Below are 18,572 nucleotides of genomic sequence, written 5' to 3'. Positions count from 1 at the left end.
AAGGCCTGGGGAAGCTTACAATCATGGTGAAAGAGAAGCAGGCATCTCACATGGTAGAAGCAGAAACAAGAAAGATGGGGGAGGGATGGGCCACACTTCTAAACAACCAGATCTTGAGAGTACTCACTATCACAAGGACAGCACAGAGCCATGAGGGACTCACCTGGTGGTTCAACCACCTCCTCCCCAGGCCCCACCTGCCACATTGAGGACTAAAATTCAATATGAGATTTGGAGGGGACATCTAAACTATAGCACATGACCATCAGAAAAACAGATGAAGAATTCATGGTTTCTACTGTCCAGAAACTTTTTATCTAGAGCAAACGGATTAATGGCTGAATTCAGCATCCCATAGTCGGAAGGGAGAAGGGAGCTGCACAGGGGGCCTTGGCTGCATTTGCTCCATTTCCCTTATGCTGTTCCTTGAGTTCCGATGTCACCACCTGAAGGGCTATTAATGGACAGAAGAATTATTGTTACTGTTGTGATTATTTCTATTTCTTTTATCTTGGTAAAAATAAGTTTTTAGCTTCTCATATAATTGTCCTAAAAAACCCTAAGAGTTTTGCTTAAGTTTCTTGTTATCATGTGTTATAAAAGTTGACAGGGAAGTGACTAAAACAGATTAAAATTACACAAGCTCTAAGAGTCAAGTCTCTGTTGGGCAGGCTTAGGAAAGACAGAACTGGAAATACTCCACCAGCATGAACATCAGAAACATGGGGTCCACTTTCTGTTCCAGCCCTGCCCAGATCCACCCTTTTCTAAGGCCTCATCCAGGTCTGGCCTCACCCTAGAATCTTCTCTCACAGAACTGATTAAAGGAGACCAGAGATTCGGGCGGGGGCTCCTGCTGCCTCTCCTGAGCTGGTGCCCACAATTTCCTAAAATGGAAAAACAGATAAGTGGAAGCAAATAATTCTATATTTGGGGGTTATAATTTCTTTTTCATTGAAGCCAGTGCTTCTAGAGACACCCCACCTAGCAACTTGTTTTCCATTCCTGCAAATTCAGTAGCTGCTCCACAAGGCACAAGAAGGTAAATATAAATATAAAACATCTCTCTGAACAGTTCACCCTTTTTTCTCTATCCCTTTCATCTGTCGATATAGCTTTTATTCTGCACATTTTATTTTCCAGGTAAATAATTTTTAAAATGGAAGAAAAAATAGAAACGCTAGGCCCTTCATTTAAATCCTGAAAATTACAGAAAACTTAGCACCCAACTCCCAGGGTACTATGAAGATTAACTCACATCATGTAATGTTTCCTGAACAGTGCTCTGTAACAGACTTCTGAACACATAGTATGTGCTCAATAAACATTGTATTAACTCATGTGTACATGTTTTCCAAATGCAGACTTATTCAAACATTGATGCCTTCTCTAGGCTTTCTAAACTGTAAAGAGCCAGCAGAAAATGACATGTTTGAAAATGGTGATTGGTGGCTTCCACTTTGGGCCAAAAGTATTTGTGTTGTGGTAACAGTGTTGGGTGTCAGGAGGTCTGTGCTGTGCTTACTTCCTCTAGCTGAGTGCTACTATATTGGATGTAGTGGAAGAAACATCAGCATTAAGAGGAGACTTTTTAAAGAAGCCAATTCATGGACCCCTTCCAAACCTGCAGTATCACATCACTAAGAGAGAGCCTGGAATCGGAAATAATTCATATGCACATTGAAACTTGAGAGGCAGCTGGGCGGAGTGACTCATGCCTGTAATCCCAACACTTTGAGAGGCCGAAGTGGGCAGATCACCTGAGGTCAGGAGTTCAAGACCAGCCTGGGCAACATGGCCAAACCATGTCTCTACTAAAACATACAAAAATTAGCCAGGTGTGGTGGCTGGTGCCTGTAATCCTAGCTACTCGGGTGGCTGAGACTGCAGAATCACTCGAACCTGGGAGGTGGAAGTTGCAGTGGGCCAAGATGGCGCCACTGCACTCCTGCCTGGACAATGAGTGAAAACTCTGTTGAAAGAAAGAAAGAAGAAAGAAAGAAAGAAAGAAAGAAAGAAAGAAAGAAAGAAAGAAAGAAAGAAAGAAAGAAAGAAAGAAGGAAAGAAGGAAAGAAGGAAAGAAGGAAAGAAGGAAAGAAGGAAAGAAGGAAAGAAAGGAAGAAAGGAAGAAAGGAAGAAAGGAAGAAAGAAAGAAAGAAAGAAAAAGACTTGAGAGGCAATGCTTAGCTAAGTGGCTCTCAGCCCATGCTTCCAGCCATAATCACATGGCCAGTTTAAAGAAATACCATCACCTGTGCCCTCCCCAGAGACTCTGTCTATTGATCTTGGTGGAAGCATCTAAGTGGTTGTAATTAGAAAGTCAAATTGTCCCTCTTTGATGATTATATAATATGATATATACAAAAATTCTAAAGACCGCCGTAAAAACTCTTAGGTTTAATAAATAAATTTAATAATGTTTCAGGATGCAAAAATCAGTGTACAAAAATTGGTAGCATTTTTATACACTAATGATGATCAAGCTGAGAACTGAATTAAAAAGTCACTTCCTTTTACAATAGCTACCAAAAAAGGTAAAATGCTTAGAAATACAATTAGTCAAAGAGATGAATGATCCCTGCAAGGAAAACTACAAAATACTGATGAAAGAAATTGTACATGACACAAAAGAGAAAAACATCCCATGCTCATGGATTGGAAGAATTATGATCAATAAAATGACTCTACTGCCCAAAGCAATCTACATATTAAATGCAATTCCTACAAAAATGCCAATGTTACTTTTTATAAAATTAGAAAAAAAAAAACACTAAAATTCACATGGAACCACAAAAAGAGCCTGAATAGTCAAAGCAAATCTAAGCAAAGAGAATAAAGCTGGAGATATTACATTATTTGACTTAAAATTGTGCTAGAAGGCTGTAGTAACCAAAACAGCACGGTACTGATATAAATCGACACATAGATCAATGGTACAGAATAGAGAACCTAGGAATAAAGCCACATACCTACAAACAACTGATATTTTACAAAGTCAACAAAAACACACACTGGAGAAATGACATCCTATTCAACAAATTGTGCTGGAAAAATTATATTGCCGTATGCAGAAGAATGGAATGGGACCCCTATGTCCCACCATATACAAAAATCAACTCAATATGGATTAAAAGACTAAAATGTAAGACCTGAAACTATAAAAATGCTAGAAGAAACTCTAGGATAAACTCTTCTAGACATTGACTTGGACAAAGAATTTATGACTAATATCTCAAAAGCAGATGTACCAATAACAAAAATAGACAAAAGGAACTCAATTAAACTAAAAAGCTCCTGAAAATGAGCTTTCTAATTAACACAGTGAACAGAAAACCTATGGAATGAGATAAATGTTTACGAGTTTTGCATGTGACAAAGATCTAGTGTCAAGAATATGCAAGGAACTCAAACAGCTCAACAAAAATAAAACAAGTAAACATTAAAAAGCAAGCAAAGAACATGAACATTAAAAAAAAAAAAAAGACACTGATGGTCAATGGTCAACAAGCACGTAAAAGATGCTCAACCTTGTCAATGAACAGAGAAATACCAGTTAAAAACCACAATGAGATACCAACTTACACCATGCAGAATGGCTATTACTAAAAAGCAGAAAAATGAGCTATCGGCAAGGATATAGAGAAAAGGGAACACTTATACATTGTTTGTGGGAAAGTAACTTTCTACAACCTCTATGGAAAACAGTATGGAGATTTCAAAATAGACTAAAAATAGAACTTCCATTTGATTCAGCACTCCCACTACTTGGTATCTACCCAAAGGAAAACAATTTGTTACATAAAGAAAATACCCATGCTCACATGTTTATCACAGCACTATTCATAATAGCTGATATATGAAATCAATTTAAATTTATCAATCAACAATTGAATAAAGAAAATGTGCTCTACAAGTATACCATGGAATGCTACTCAGCCATGAAGAAGAATAAAATCATGTCTTTTGCAACAACATGAATAAAACTGGAGGCCATTATTGTAAGTGAAAAAACTCAGAAACAGAAAATCAAATTCTGTATTTTCTCACTTGTAAGTGGGAACTCAATTACGCATACACTTGGATATAGAGACTGGAAAAATAAACGCTGGAAACTCAGAAAGATGGGAGGTTGGAGAGGGTTTAGGAATGAGAAAATAACTAATTGGGACAATAAACAACATTCAGATGATTGTCACACCAAAAGCCCATGTTTCATCACTATGCAACATGCTCCTGTGAGAGAGCTGCATTTGTACTCTCTAACATATTAATAAAGAGATTAAAAAAAAAAAGGCCTGGTGCGGTGGCTCAAGCCTATAATCCCAGCACTTTGGGAGGCTGAGGCGGGCAGATCACTTGGTCCAGGAGTTCAAGACCAGCCTGGCCAATATAGTGAAACCCCATCTCTACTAAAAATACAAAAATTAGCCGGGCGTGGTGGCACATGCCTGTAGTCCTAGCTACTCGGGAGGCTGAGGCAGGAGAATCACTTGAACCCGGGAAGCGGAGGTTGTGGTGAGCCGAGATTGTGTCACTGCACTCCAGCCTGGGAACAGAGGGAGACTCCGTCTCAAAAAAAAAAAAAAAAAGAGAAAAAAAAAACTTTGGCTTTTATCAAGAGGACAAACTGAATAGACCTCATAATTTTCATAAATAATTATATTAGACAAAAAATTTTAATAAAAATAAATAAAATAATATTGTATTTTAAGAATGGTATAGAAAGATAATTTGATGAATTCGAGTAGTTAGTACTTAGCACATACAATATGTTAGGCAAGATTCTAAGCCACTTAGACCTTTATGGACAGAATATGTAATAGGGTAAAATAAATAACACAAAGATTCATTGGCAATGACAAATTGACATATTTTCAATCATATTAGATGATATTAAAACCATTAACAAATTTACTGTTTTGTTTCATAATAAAAAAGAACGTTAAATAACTTCATTAAAAAGTTTGACTAATTAGGCATATAGATAAATGGACAGCATTTTGACCAGTACACATACACATTTTCAAACATCAGACAAAATTATTTGTTTGTTTTTTGGGGGGAGAGAACAGTTTTATTATCTGGGGATACAGTGGGGTCCTTTCCCTGGGAGGTGGGTCTTCCACTGGTTACCCCCGCCAGGGCTCCAGGGGGCGCCATGCGATTCAGTGCTGGGCTCCGCCGGGGGCCGGGCCTTGGAGAAGGCGAACTGTGCGGGGAACCAGCAGCTGCGGGGTCCTCACCGCCCGCCCCGCCCGGCTGCACCGGGCCTCCTGGTGCTCCTCAGGCTCCCGCCGAGTCTGCGTCTCTGGAGGGCAGCGAACCATCGTGCCCAGAACCTTATCCTCACAGTCCAGTTTGACGCAGGTCAGGCATTTCTGCTTCCTCCTCTCGGGCAGGTCTTTGCACTTGGGTTTCTTCCAGTCCTTCCTCCCGCCGCTTCTCTGTCTGCCGGAGCTTAAATTCCAGCCTCACAAATGTTCCAGCTGGGAAGGGCGTGTCCAGGGCGCTGTCCACACTGGTCTCCCGGAAGGCCCGCTGCAAGGGCGGGTGCTTGCAGACTCCTCCAGGGCCACCTGCAGGCCCCGGCGCTGGCCCCCTGTGCTCGGCACCCCGCCCCCGCGTCCCCCGCGCCCACCCACGGGGCCAGCGAGATCCGCAGCCGTCTCAGGCTTCCCCTGTCACCCCGGCCCTGCGAAGCGGGTGTGCGCCCCTTAGTTCTCCGAGCCCGCCGGGAGCCACCTCCTCCCCTGCCCTGCCCCTGGGGGGGCCATGCCCGCAGAACGCTGGGCAGAGGCGAAGGAACCGGGAAATGTCCCTTTCTCCACACTGACCTTGGGGTGTGCCGGGTCCTCTCCACTCCCTCCCACCCTGCCCGCGCTGTTCCCCGGGGCCCGCAGTTTCAGCAAAGTTCCCTGCCGCGCCGGGAAGCCGTCCTGTTGCCCACTCTCACCCTTCCTCCTTTTCTGGCCCATTCTCTCTCCCCACTGGGTCTCCGACACAACCCTCTCTCCTCCCGGCTGTCCCCGGAGCCCCTCTCTGCTTCCCCAGCTCAGCCCCCTCTCTGACGGCTTCTCCCTCCCACCCCCAGGCGAATCTCCGGGCTCCCACGGGGTGCCCTCAATCCCCGGGGCTAGGTCAACCAGACAAAATTATTTTAAATGGGAAGGTTTGAATTCCATTGAATTCATGAAAGCAGGAATCCATCTGGTCATATTTTAAATAATTGTGAAATGATAATAGCAATTATCAATTTAAAGTTTAACCAGAATTCAGAATAACCATCATTTTACCAGGAAAAAAAAAAAAACCTATTATAACTAACCAAGTCAGTAAATTCTCAGGATACAATATTAACATATGAACATCAGTTGCATTTTTTTACAGTAATAACAAAATATCTGAAACAGGAATAAAGATAGTTCCATTTACAATATTATCAAGTAGAATGAAATACTTAGGAATGAGTTAACAAAGAATATGGAAGATCTGCATACTGAAAACTATAAAATGTTGAGGAAAGAAAATGAAGAATACAAAATGAGAAATATGTGTTCATGGATTCTAAAAATTAATAATATTAAAATATCCATACTACACAAAGTGATCTACAGAGTTAAATTTCTATCAAAATTTTAATGCCATTTTATTAAAATGTAGAACAACAATTTTAAAATTAGTATGGAACCACAAAAGACCTCAAATAGCCAAATGCTGAGAAGAACAAAAAGGCTGAAAGCCTCACACTTCCTGATTTCAAACTATATTACAAAACTGTAGTCATCAATATAGTATAGTACCTACATAAAAACCAATAGAACAGAATAGAGGACCCAGAAATAAACTCACGGATATACAGTCAACCAATCCCACAGAATGGAGAAAGGATAAACACATCAAGGAGTGGTGTAGGAAAAACTAGATATGCACAGAAAAAAGTGAACCTTTCTCTCATATCATCACAAAATGAATTTGAAATGAAATAAAGACTTAAACATAAGAACTGAAATCATGAATCCTCTTAAAAAAAAATGGAGAAAAACCTCCTTGACACTGGTCACGGCAATGATGTTTTGGATATGACACCAAGAACACAGTCAACAAAAGCAAAAATGAACAAGTGGAACTATGTCAAAGTAAAAATTTTCTGCACAATAAAGGAAACAATCAACAAAATATAAAGGCATTATAGGAAATGGGAGAAAATATTTGTAAACCATATATAGGATAATATGTTACTATCTAAAATATATGTCATACTAATCAATACAAAAAAAGAACCCACAGCAGAATTAAAAGCAATTTCTTGATTAATAATTGGGCAAAATATATAAATAGCAATTTTTCCAAAGATATACAAATGGCCAGCAGGTATATAAAAAATGCTCAACATCACTAATTATAAGAGTAATTAAAATCAAAATCACAATGAGGTATCACCTTATCGTGGTGTTTGGATGCCTATTATCAAACAGTCAAAAGATAAAAAGTGTTAGGGTGTAGAAAAAGAGAGCACTTGTCCACTGTTGCTGAGGATGTCAATTGGTGCAGCTATTATGAAAAACAGTATGGAAGTTCCTTAAAATTTTTAAACTAGAACTACCATTAATCCCAATTTGGAGTATATAGCCAAAGGACATAAAATCAGGATCAGCAAGGGTATGTGCACTCCTCTGATACAGATAAATAAACTGATACATAATTTCAGCTTTAATAAAAATGAAACTCTTTCATCTAGTACAATATTGATAAATCTTGAAGACATTATGCTAAGTGAAATAAGCGGAATACAGGACAACTACTGCATGATCTCCTTTGTATGTAAAATCTAAAAAAGTAAATAAAAATAAAAGAATAAAAAGCCATGGAAACAGTAGAACGGTGGTTCCCATGGGCTAGGAAGTGGGGAAAGTGGGGAGATTTCCATGGAAGGGGGCACCTTCTGTTACAAGGTGAGTAACTGCTGGGACCTAATGTACAGAATAGTGACTATAGTTAACAACACTGTGTACTTGAAATTTGCTACAAGAGTAGATCTCAGGTGCTCTCACCACACATACAGAAACGTATTAACTATGTGAGGGGATAGATATGCTAACTAGCTTAACTGAGGTAATGTAAAGACTACTGACATCTCAAAACACTCTATTGCACACCCTAAAAATACACACTTTTCAATTTGTCAATCATAGCTCAACGAATGGAGAAAAAAAGTAAGAGTAAGCAGCAGGTCATATCTAGCCACAGGGAAACTCGATTTAAAACACGCTTGGATACTGTTTGCAGCTCAACTCGGGAACAGCTGGAGCGCTTCTGGCCCCTGGACTTCGACGCTCCTCCCGCGGCCCCCGTGGCTGTGGCTCCGCCGGCCTCCGCTTCGGACCCGAGCAGCCCCTCCGAGGCCGCAGCCGTCGGGCGCCCGAACTCACGGCCTCGGGCCCGTACCCGCCGCCAGCGCCTTCACTGTGGCCCCTCCTCCCCTCTCCGAGCCCGAGCTGGCCCAGCGGAGAAGGAGGGCGGAGAAGCTGGAACCAGAACGCGGAGCTGCAGGCGGCAGGTGCGGGAACGGGAGACGCTATGGCCTCGCACAGGACGGCTGCTCAGAGCGACACGAGCAACCGCCAGGAGCTCCGCACGCAGCTGGAAGAACTCAGTCACGTACTCCGCTGAGGGAGAAATGGAGATAATAAAAGTCTGATGTAGAAGTACTCGCAGAGAACCATGCTCCTTGGACAATCTCAGATTATTATTATCAGACCTACTCTAATGATGTTAGTCTTCCAAACAAAGTGAGTGACTGAACTGTCAAATCAGCAAGATCAGGATATTGAAACTCTTGCTTTGAATTCTAACGACCAGTTATAAATAGAAAATGATGCTCACCCTGGTACTGATAAGACACCAAATGTTAAATGTAGACAAGAGGGTCATTTGCCTCAAATTCACAGGAGCCAGCAACTGCATTAGCAGCACAAGATACGTCCTTAGAAGGTTCGTCATTAGATGGAAGTTTGAGAGGTGCAGCAGAAGCGGCTTTATCACAGACTGGATTAAGTTATGATGAAAATACTGGACTGTATTTTGACCACAGCACTGGTTTCTATTAAGATTCTGAGAATGAAATATATTATGATTTAATTTATTACTACTGTGATGTGGGAAGTGGTCGCTATGGATTTCATTCTCGAGTAGATTTGCAACATTTTCAGACTTATAGCACAAAACAAAAATGAAAAATTGTGAAAAGAAAGGATCCAGATTCTTCTACAAAAAAAAAAAGTGAGGAAAAGGATTTGAATTCAGAGGATCAAGAAGCCTTCAGTGTTGAACATACAAGCTGCAACGGGAAAAACAATTTCACAAATGTGAAAAAAAAAGCCAAAATAGGCATTCATCACAAAAATAATCCCCCAAAATTCACTGTTCCAGTTAGTGGAAATGCTATGGAATCTCCTCTTAATGAAAACATCTCGATTCATCTTTAAGGATGAGAAAATCACAGAGAGTGATAGTGAACCTGAAGAAGGTGAAATTACGACTCTCAGACCGAGGGTAGTTATGATGAAGGCATTACCAGTAAAGGCAATGCAACTGCAAAAGATACTGAGGAGGAAGATTAGGAAAAAGTGTGGCCCTCATATATGACAGTAATTGTCGTTAGATCACCTGTGTTACAGACAGGATCATTCTTCATCATTACTGCTGTAAAACCTGCTACAATTGGAAGAGAAAATGATATGGAGCATACTCTTCGAATCCCTGAAGTTGCTGTAAGTTTCATGCAGAAATCTATTTTGACCATGACTTACAAAGTTATGTCCTTTTGGATCAGGCAGTCAAAATGGAACAATTGTTAACGGAAAATGGATTGTTCAGCTGAAAACTAAATGTGACCCTTATGAACCTGAGCATGGAGATAAAGTGAAAGTTGTAGACACTGTGTTATCTTATTACATTCACCATGGCAGTAATAGCTGTGTTGGATGTGAACCAGGGCAGGTTAGAGCTCACCTTTTCCTTGATAAGAAAGATGAATCATTTGTTGGTCCATCACTAACTAAGAAGGAAACGAGTTGGAAAGAAGAAAAGGATTTTAAAAATATACGAGTAAAATATGGTTTACAGAATACAGACTACAAAAATGATAAGATACCGGAGAATCAAAAATATAAAGATAGAGTTGGAAAACATAGGGAGCAGATTGGAAGTGAAGGAAATTTCCAAAGAGATGATGCTCCTGCATCTGTTCGTTCTGAAATTACTGATAGCGACAAAGGTCAGAAGATGTTGAAAAAGATGCGTTGAAAACAGGAGAAGGCCTGAGGAGGGATGGTGGGAGAATAAAAATTCCAATACAGCTTCAGCTTTGCAAACACATGCAGGATTGGAGACAGACAAACCATCCTCAATTAAAGAGACTCACCTTCTCCAAAACAAGAACAACAACAACAACAACTGGGACAAAGCACAGGAGAGATTTGCTGAAAACTTTCCAGAAACTAAACTTCCAAAAGATGACCTAGGAACCATTCCTTGGGTAAAAGGGACTGAGGAGTGAAGGTTAATCACAGAAGAAAACTCAAGCTTTTTTATAAATAGAGTTTGGAAACTCTTATTTTATTGCAGAATGTTTCTCCCCAAAAAAGTCAGTACCACAAGAAAGCTGTGTCACAGTTTACCCCTTCCTGATTCAGAAATGTGTAATAAAATGTGGTTTGCAGCTTTTAAAAAACACTTTTTAAACTAATTATTAGTGACTGAATTAAATTATACAGTAAGTGAACTAAAGTTCACAGGGCACAGATAAGTTTATCAAACTTTACTATTTTATCTTGTCATTTACAACATCCATATAAGCAATTAGCCATATAAGCAAAATTCATATAACCACTTAAATGTTCATTTGTCCTTGTCTCCATATATTCATACTAGTATGCACAGAAAATACAGCAAAAGAAACATCTAAAATCTATAAGAATAAATCTGACAATATATATTCTTTTTTATGCCCTTCAGGACCTAGATAAAAAATGTTGAGACAACATGAATAGTGATGCATACATTTTCTTATATTTGGAATAGCCTAAATCATATTAAAGAACTAATGAACAGGTGACACGTCACAGAAAATTCGTCTTTTATTGTTTTCTTCGGTGAAGAATCTGAATATGTTGATATATACTGTACATTCAGCATTTGCATTTGGTTTGTTTCATAGCTAATGAAATGTTTATACATGAACAAATGAGTACAGTATTGAAATAGTCCATGTGCTGGCATTCATACTTCTTATAAATACCATTGCAGGCAATGAAGTTGTGCCAGAAAAATCTGATTTTGAGTACAAAAGGAATACTTAGCAAGGGCCTCAAGCTCAATATATTTATTGAAAATGTCCTAAATTGCCATAAAACATTATAACGTTAAATTATTCATTTCAATAAATTATGAATTAACAAAAAATACAAATGTCTTTTATGGATCAGGGAAGTCCTAATGAGACAGAATGGCCATTGAAGCCAAAAGGTCTGAATTCAGGAAAATAATTTTACTCATATTAGTTTTATGTTAGAGAAAACAATACTTCTGACCATATACTATTTATTGCAGTGGAGTATTTCAAAAATATGTACATAATATATAATTAATTTTCTAATGATATAAAGTAATCACACTCTACAAATTATTACAATATGGTCTATTGATGAGAGGGGTGTTTCAAATGAAAAAAAACTTGGAATTTCTCATGGTGATAGATGCCATAGAAAATCTATGTAAAATATTTCACTCATATATGCAATTATTGATATTTCTGCTTTTCAGAAAAATAATATAAACACTTAATGCAGACAATTAAAATCACCAAGAAGTTATAAGAATTCACAGAATGCCTAATATAGTTGAAAGGAAATTAAGAAAACTTCCCAGGACTGGAAGTAAATAAAGGTAATGATCCAGAGAAGTAATCAACCTAAGAGGCCAGGGCTCCACTCAGATGCATGTGATTACAAGAATGTCAGGTCCATGTGGGTTGTTCCCTTCTGACAAGGCAAATGGAATAAACAAAGAGACACTGCCTGCAGGCATTGGAATGTGGTGTTTCCCATATGTGAGGATTAAATTATAAATTATGTTGCACACAATGAGATGAGCTACTGGGGTGAAGCATCATAAGAAATTATATGGCACATAAATCTCAGATATTGAATTTGTATTTAAATGTTTAAGTCAATATAATGGAAAAACAAAAAAAGCAAAATAATGTGGAAAGAAACTACGAGCTTGTCAAGCTATCTTTGGAAAAGAGGCAAATGAAAAATAAAGTATTGAAAGTGTTGTAAAACAATTTAATATACAACATACAGATTACATATTAAAATAGGCTGAGCCAAAAAGAGGACTAGTAAAGTGAAATGCTGATCACAATTAATGTAGTCATATATGTTATAGAAGGCAAATTAATAGAAAATATAAATATATTTATATATGAATATTAGATTGAGAAGAAATAAAAAGAATTTAATTGTTTTACCAGACTCTCTAAATAGGAAGGCAACAGTCAAAGAATCAGTGACTCGTAAGTTTCAGAAATTGGAAACCAGACATGAATCCTTTAAAAGTTTAGGGTGTAATATATGAAAAAAAGGTAAATTAAGAAATACTTGGAAGAAATAGTGGTTTGGGTTCTTGTGAATACTGCTTAATAAACATGAGAGTGCAGTTATCTTTTTTGACATGCTTATTTTGTTTCCTTTTGATATAAACCCAGCAATGAGATTGCTGGATCATATGGTATTTCTATTTAGAATTTATTGAAAAACCTCCATACTGTTCTCCCTATAGAAATGGGAAATGATGGTACTAACTTACATTCCTACCAACAGTGTATAAGTGCCCATCTACAGAATGAATAAAGAAAATGTTATACACACACACACGCACACACAGGCACACACACACAGGAATAATGTTCAGTCATAAAATAGAATGAAGTTCTGTCATTTGTGTCAACATGGATGAGCCTAGAGGACATTATGTTAAGTGGAATAAGCCAGGCACAGAAAGAAAAAGACCACGTGCTCTCACTCACGTGAAATCTGAAGAAGTCCATCTCATAGAAATAGACAGTAGGATGGTGGTTACCAGAGGTTAGCGATGGCAGAAGGATGAGGGAGTGGGGAGAGCTTTGTCACTGGGTACAAAGTTACAGTTAGGAAAAATAAATCCTGGTGTTCTGTTACACAGCACGATGACTATAGCTAATAATAATGTACCATTTATTCTATAATAGCTTGAAGTGAGGATTTTGAACTTTACTAGCACAAGGAAATAAATGTTTAAAGTGTTAAATATGCTAATTACTCTGGTTGGAACACTGTACAGTGTATATGGTACAATGTGATGCAGTGAAACATAATTAACATAATTATACGTTTGCAGAGTACAGTGTGATGTTTCACTGCATCACACTATACCGTGTAGTATGATGCAGTGAAGCATCACGTAATTAACACATGATAGTTATAAATGTTTACAGAGTACAATGTTATGTTTCACTGCATCACACTGTACCGTGTAGTATGATGCAGTGAAACATCATGTAATTAACACATGATAGTTATATGTTTACAGAGTACAATGTGATGTTTCACTGCATCTCACTGTACCGTGTAGTATGATGCAGTGGAACATCATATAATTAACATGATAATTATACATGTTTACGGAGTACAGTGTGATGTTTCACTGCATCACACTGTACCATGTAGTATGCTGCAGTGAAACATCACACTGTACCCCATAAATATTACTGGTTCAGCAGGGAACTGTGGGACACAGAGCAGCTCCAGATTAGCCATGACCAGCAGCTTCACCTGTGTGGGGTAGCGAGAGGGGAAGGGCCCTGTGCTCGGCTGAGAGTTGACCACGACCCCATCCACTTTGACTGCTAGGTGCCAGCAGAGGTCAGGGACCCCTAACTTCAGGCAGAGGCAGGAAGCAAGGTCATTGCCTCTTTTTTTTTTTTTGAGAGAATCTCACTCTATCACCCAGGCTGGAGTGCAGTGGTACAATCTCGGCTCGCTGCAACGTACATAGAGGTATACTTCAGAGTCACACCTGCAGGAAGGTCCCTGGGTGAGATTAACAATCCCACATAGAGGTGTACGTCAGAATCACACATTCAGGAAGGTCCCTGGGTGAGATTAACAATCCCACATAAGTGCCAGTTCTGGGTATGAGAGCCAAAGCCTCCTGTATGTTGGATCTATGTACATAAGTCACAATCTCAATGGTGGAATGGATTTTTCCATGAGAGGCTTAATGCCTTTTGAAAATTGAGTTATCTTAGTGGAGTCACAGCCTCACAAGTGTTTTGGATCTTGGTCAGGGAGTCACAAACCCACTTGTGGACAACATCCACTTATGAGAGCCAACATTCCAACTTTTGACTGCCTCTGGGTGTGAAATTCAGAACCTCAATTGTGGGCTGTGTTCATGTGGGAAAATGACAATTTTTACTGATGGCTGGGCTCAGGCAGGAGCCTCTCATCCTGTAGGTGTTGAGATAAGTGATATGTCACAATACCCAAAATATGCTGGGTGCAGGCAAAAGAGGAGAGTCATATTAGCTGGTTGCTAGGTCCAGTTATATTTCACCACCTCCATTTTTGGCAGGGCTAAAGCAGAAGAGGAGAGTCAGAGCTAAAGAAATGTCACAATGTCCCCGTGGGTAGGGCCTACGCATAAGAATTGCACCACCTAGTCATTGAACCCAGCCATATATTACAATACACAATGTATACAAGGCCCAGGAAAGAAAGGAGAGCATATCACATAGATACTTGGTCCAGCAATGTGTCACAATACCTGCTGAGGGGAGGCTCCTGGCAACAGGGTAACATTACCTAAGTGACGTGCCCAGAGATATGTTTCAATGCCCCTGGTGAGTAGGATTTTGAAAAAGGAGAAGTTACATAACCTAGGGGCCAGGCCTAGCTGTGTGTCACATTCATCTCCAAGACGGAGCCCAGACATGAGAGAAAAGTCACATCATGTAGGTACTGGGCAAAGTAATATGTCACAATCCTTACTGTGAGCAGGCCCTAGGAAGAAGTAGAGAGTCACATAGTCTAGATGATGGGCCCAGAGGTATTTGACAATGACAACTGTAGGTAGGGACTGGGCAGAAGAATCACTTCACCCGTGTGATGTGCCCAGTTATAAGTCACACTTCCCTCTGTGGGCATGACCGAGGCAGGGAGAAGAGTCACGTCATCCCGGTGCTTGGCCCAAAGATATGTCACAATCTCTCTTATGGGCAATGCTCAGGTAAGAGAGGAGAGTCACATCAAATAGGTAATGGACCCAGAGGTATGTCACAAGGCCTTCTGTGAACTTGATCCAGGCAGAAGATTCACATCAACTTGGTGCTAAGCCCAGCAACATGTCACAATCTCTTCTGTGTAAAGGGACCAGACAGGAAAAGAGAATCACATTACCTGGCCAATGAGCACAGAGATCTGTCACAATGTCCCTTGTAGGCAGGGCCCAGGCAGAGGAGTTACATAACCTGGGTAGTGGACCCAGCAATATACCACAGTGTCCCATATGGGCACAAGCCTGAGAGTCACATAACCTGGGTGCCAGGCCAAGCTATATAGAACAACGCTTCCTGTGGGCAGCGCCAAGGCGGAAGAGGAGACTCACATCACCTGGGTGCAAGGTCTAGTGATACGTCAAAATGCTCACTGTGGGCAGCGCCAAGGCGGAAGAGGAGACTCACATCACCCGGGTGCAAGGTCTAGCGATATGTCAAAATGCTCACTGTGGGCAGCGCCAAGGCGGAAGAGGAGACTCACATCACCTGGGTGCAAGGTCTAGCGATATGTCAAAATGCTCACTGTGGGCAGCGCCAAGGCGGAAGAGGAGACTCACATCACCTGGGTGCAAGGTCTAGCGATATGTCAAAATGCTCACTGTGGGCAGCGCCAAGGCGGAAGAGGAGACTCACATCACCTGGGTGCAAGGTCTAGTGATACGTCAAAATGCTCACTGTGGGCAGCGCCAAGGCGGAAGAGGAGACTCACATCACCTGGGTGCAAGGTCTAGTGATACGTCAAAATGCTCACTGTGGGCAGCGCCAAGGCGGAAGAGGAGACTCACATCACCTGGGTGCAAGGTCTAGTGATACGTCAAAATGCTCACTGTGGGCAGCGCCAAGGCGGAAGAGGAGACTCACATCACCTGAGTGCAAGGTCTAGTGATATGTCAAAATGCTCACTGTGGGCAGCGCCAAGGAAGGAGAATAGAGTTACACCCTCAAGGTGCTGGATGCAGCAATATGTGAGTATCCCATCTGTGGGCTGGGTCCATGCAAGAGCGTCAAGTCACTCAGGTGCTAGGCACTGGGAAATTTCACCATGAAACCTGCAGAATGGTCCGGGAATGAGATTAACAATCCCACAACTGTCACAGTTGTAGGCATGACATTCAACACCTCTTGTATGTTGGGTCTAAGCCCATGAGTAACCATCTCAACACCAGACTGGATTTGTGCATGAGAGCCTCAATTCCTCTGCAGACTGTGTCACCTTAGTGAAGTCACAGCCTCACAGTTGTGCTGAATCTTGGCCTGAGAGTCACCAACCCATGATTATCCATATATGTCAATTTTTCCCACCTTTGACTGACTACAGGTGTGAAATTCAGAACCTCAACAGTGACCTGTGTTCATGTGAGAGGATGAGAATATTTACTGTTGGCTGGGTGTGCATATGAGTGCCACAATCTCACCTGTGTGCTCGGCGCAGTTAGCAATCTCTGTGTACTACCCAATGGCACTATACAGTCTGAATGACAGTTGCAATCAACTTTGAGACCTTCCTGCTGGTAGGGACCCATGGTCGTACCCGTGGCATTAAGACCGGGTTTGAGAGTCAACGTCATTACAATTAACTAGGTCAGGATAGGACAGTCCTCCCTTGCCTATAAGCTGGGTTTAGAAATAAGCCACCATTTTAACTCTGGTTGAATGTTTATATATGAACATGGGCCTAGCACCAAGATGATGTGAGTCTTTGGCCTAGGCAACTCAAGCAGGAGGCATTGTGACATATCTCTTTGCGTAACAACTATTTGATGTGACCTGCTTTTTCACCTGAGCTTTCCCCATAAAAGAGATGTGACATATGTCTAGACCCAGCACCGAGGTGATGTGGCTCTCCTTTTTTGACTGAGCCCTGTGTATTTTGAGTATTCTGACATATCCCCGGACCTAACATCTGGAAGATAAGAAGATCCAGCATGGGCCCTGCCTAAAAAGTTTCTTGTGACATATTTCTACATTAATCACCTTGGAGATGTGACTCTCCTCTCTTACCTGGGCTTTGCCCATAAGAGAGATTGTTACGTACCTCAGCAGCAAGCACCTAAATGCTGTGACTCTTCTTTCTTGCCTGGGTCATTCCCACAGATGAAAGGGTGGCTTATCGCTGTGTCCAGCACACCGGTTATGTGATTCTTCTGCCTGATCTCTGCTCACAGGAGCCATTGTGACATGTCCCTGGGCCCAGAAACTATTTAATATGACTCTCCTCTATTACCTTAACTTTGTGCATAGGATAAATTTTGACGTATCTCTGGGTCCAGCACCTAGGTGATGTGACTCCTTTTGTGCATGGACTACACCCACAAGAAGGAGGCTGATTTATTGCTGTGTTGAGAGCTGATGTAATACCTCGATCTTTGTCTTCTTGGTTTGTAATAATGTAAACAAGAGACACACAGAAAAGAATTACAGCATAATTTATTGGAAAAGAAAAAAAATTTTGAAAGTTAAGTGCAGAATACAGTACACCGTGAGAGAGGTATTTCAGGGCAGGCTGCTCATAAGAGTGAGACAGCGTGGATTGTCGCTGGAGAAACCCCCTTATGGGAGTTTTACATTATTATTAATAAGGAGGGGGAAGAGGAGCTGCTAGTAAGCCTGTTCTGAGTGGTCTTCTGGGTGCACATGTGCAGTAGCTGTACATGCTTATTCATATTTTGCATGTCTCATTGGCATCTTAGACCTCTAGCCAGGAGTGTATTTTTGTTTGTTTGCTTGAGACAGAGTCTCGCTCTGTTGCCCAGGCTGGAGTGTGGTGGTGCAATCTCTGCTCACTGCAACCTCTGCCTCCCGAATTCAAGCCATTCTCATGCCTCGGCCTCCTGAGTAGCTGGGATTACAGGCATGCACAATCATACCTGGCTAATTTTTGTATTTTCAGTTGAGATGGGGTTTCACTATGTTGGCCAGTCTAGTCTTGAGCTTCTGGTTTCAAGTGATCCATTCTTCTCAGCCTCTCAAATTGCTGGGAGTACAGGTGTGAGCCACCGTGCCCAGCTGGGGGGTGTATTTTTTGCTATTAAAATAAGCAAAAGTTAAGTTTGAGGACAGGGAAAATCAAAATGCACATGCTCTTTAGAACAGAAAGTCCTTAATGAAGATAGCTTAGCTTGAATGAGCCCAATTACAATGCGAATGCTAAGGCTCATTGTGTTGGCTGTACAGTCACCACAGTTTCAATGAA

The 18,572-nt window shown here is 40.9% G+C and overlaps 2 pseudogenes; one reads left to right on the top strand and one right to left on the bottom strand.

Annotated features, from left to right (window-relative positions):
• Positions 1-5,077: 5,077 nt before the first annotated feature.
• LOC129026039 (retinoic acid receptor responder protein 2-like) lies at positions 5,078-5,975 on the bottom strand (annotated as a pseudogene).
• Positions 5,976-7,864: 1,889 nt separating this feature from the next.
• Positions 7,865-10,558, top strand: LOC129026038 (angiogenic factor with G patch and FHA domains 1-like; annotated as a pseudogene).
• The last annotated feature ends 8,014 nt before the right edge of the window (positions 10,559-18,572 follow it).

Source organism: Pongo pygmaeus, chromosome 12 (assembly GCF_028885625.2).
Source record: "Pongo pygmaeus isolate AG05252 chromosome 12, NHGRI_mPonPyg2-v2.0_pri, whole genome shotgun sequence".
Taxonomy (NCBI): domain Eukaryota; kingdom Metazoa; phylum Chordata; class Mammalia; order Primates; family Hominidae; genus Pongo; species Pongo pygmaeus.
The sequence above is the reverse complement of the archived record's forward strand: the minus strand, read 5'-3'. Positions and strand labels throughout refer to the sequence as shown.